The sequence below is a fragment of the Alligator sinensis genome, unplaced genomic scaffold, assembly GCF_000455745.1.
Source record: "Alligator sinensis unplaced genomic scaffold, ASM45574v1 scaffold1503_1, whole genome shotgun sequence".
NCBI lineage: Eukaryota > Metazoa > Chordata > Crocodylia > Alligatoridae > Alligator > Alligator sinensis.
Window position 1 is genome coordinate 461,638 of NW_005842956.1, and position 2,259 is coordinate 463,896.

The window sequence follows — 2,259 nt, forward strand, 5'->3', positions numbered from 1 at the left end:
TGTGGAGTAGAGAGTCATCAAGAGTAGAGAGTCATCAATAGTTCTCTCATATAGTTCCTTGTTTTTCTTTGCATCTCAAGCACTGACCAGGGCCAGTCTTCTTTATCTCTGCTCTTCCAGAATTTCAGCCTGTGATGGCATTGGCTCCAGGCTTCAGATATTTGGGTCCTCACAGAAGACAGTTCCAAAAATCTTTTGGGTTCTTCTGACCTTGTGCCCTTATTGTGACTTGGGACATCAAAAGACTTTGCTGTGCAGAAGAGAAAACAGGATTTTTTGTCTTTTTCGGTGATTTCAAATGCATTGCTCGAGTCTCTTCATTGCTTTGAAGCTATGCTTTATTCAAGCCTCTCCACGGAGACATTATACTACCTCCGCTCTCTTCCCTGTTGCTCTCTATAAAGCCTCTTGTGAGGTTTTGTGAGCAATGCAGGAGGAATAGACAGTGCCTTAGGCTCTCCGTGTGGACTAGCCACTTCTCCTTTATTCTAGCTTCTTGCAACTGCACGACACATTCCCTGGAGGTTTGTTGCTCTCACTTCCATCTTTTACAGAGCCCCAGGCACAGAGCTAGCAAGAAGGGCTGGTAAAAGAGGTGGGGGACAAGAGAGAAGGATAGAGAATGTGGGGGGAGGCCTGAAGAGAAATGATCCTTGTCTGATCTGTTATGAAGCCTCATGGGAGACAGCCAGTTAGGCTGGAAAGTGAGTGATAGCCAAGGAATAAGGAACTGTTCTGTATCCCTGATGTATTTTATCCTCAGTAGGGATTTAGTCTCTTGAAATATCAAACCAACTGTTTTTCACACACGTGCGCGCACACACACTCACTCATTCTCTATCTCACACTCATTCTCTTACTCTTCCCTTTCCTGCTTTTAAAACCCCTCTCCATTTCTCCATCCTCATTTCTCTAACGTCCAAATTCAAATAACTCCATTTCCAGTAGAAGATGGTAGGATTTTCTGCTGCTGCACAGTGCAGGAAGCAATAAGTGTACTAAATAATAAGGGCACTGAGTAACATAAAGCCAGTGGGAGGGGCTATGTTTACCCTAGCCCGCAAGCTGATGGAAGCCTTTAAATCAGAGGTGGGCAAAATACAATGTGTGGGCTGTATCCAGCCTACCAAGGGATTTTGTCCAGTATGCATCAGCTCCCTTGGCCTCGCCTGGTTTAGGTGCAGGGGGGAAGCACAATCCAAGCATGCAGCTGGGCTGAGGCAGCGTGAAGGCCAGGCTTGCTTCCTGGTAGCCCCGGCAATGGTGGCTCCTAGCTTCTGCCACCTCCAGGACCAGTCACACTGCCCAGGCACCCTGTTTCATCTGCTCTGCACCCACTGCCAGGGGCGGGATCCATGTGGGCAGGGTGCATGGCCAGGCAGATGGGATGGGGCTGTGGGTGGTGTCCAGGAGTGGGACAGGTGACTGGGGTTGAGATTGTGGGGTGGGATCATGGAGCAGTGACAGCGCAGGGCTGGGGCCCAGGGCAGAGTTGTAAACCACTGCCTGCACGTCCCTGTGATGGGCGTTCCCCAGGCAGGGGCGTGTGGGGAGCAGTTTATGGCTCTGTCCTGGCCCCATGCTATCACTTCCCCAAGATCCTGAATGTGGCCCCACCTACCCAACCTGCTCCCAAATGTTGCTCCCCACCCACCAGTGGTCCCATCCCATCTGTTCAGCCACATACCCTGCCTGCATTGGTCCTGGCTAGTCTCCACGGAGACCCTGGGATCACTTGGCAGTGCCAGCATGGGGCTGGGGCTGGGGCTGGGGCTGGGGCCGGGGCTGAGACAGAGCCATGATCCGCTTCTCACATGACCCTGCTGGCAGACCTGGCACAGGGACATTGCAGGGACATGTGGAAAGCTGATCATGGCTGCCCCAGGCTATGAGCCCTGGGCTCTGGCCCTGAGCAGTCACAGCCCTATGATCACAGCCCTGGCCCTGCCCCATCCTGGTCCCGGATGCTGCTCCACACCTGCCTGCAGCTTAATCCCAGCTGCCTGGCTGAGGGTGGAGTTTTGGTGAACTGTTTGGGGGGCGGGAAACAATGCTGACCCACAACTGCTCACCAAAACTCCACAAGTGGCGTTTGGGCCCCCAAAATTGCCCACCCCTGCTTTACATGCGGAAGAAGTTTCTTTGTGGCTCTGCAGAAATTGGGAATATGGAGGGGCTACAAGTCATAGATTCATAGATTCATAGATGTTAGGGTCGGAAGGGACCTCAATAGATCATCGAGTCCGACCCCCTGCATAA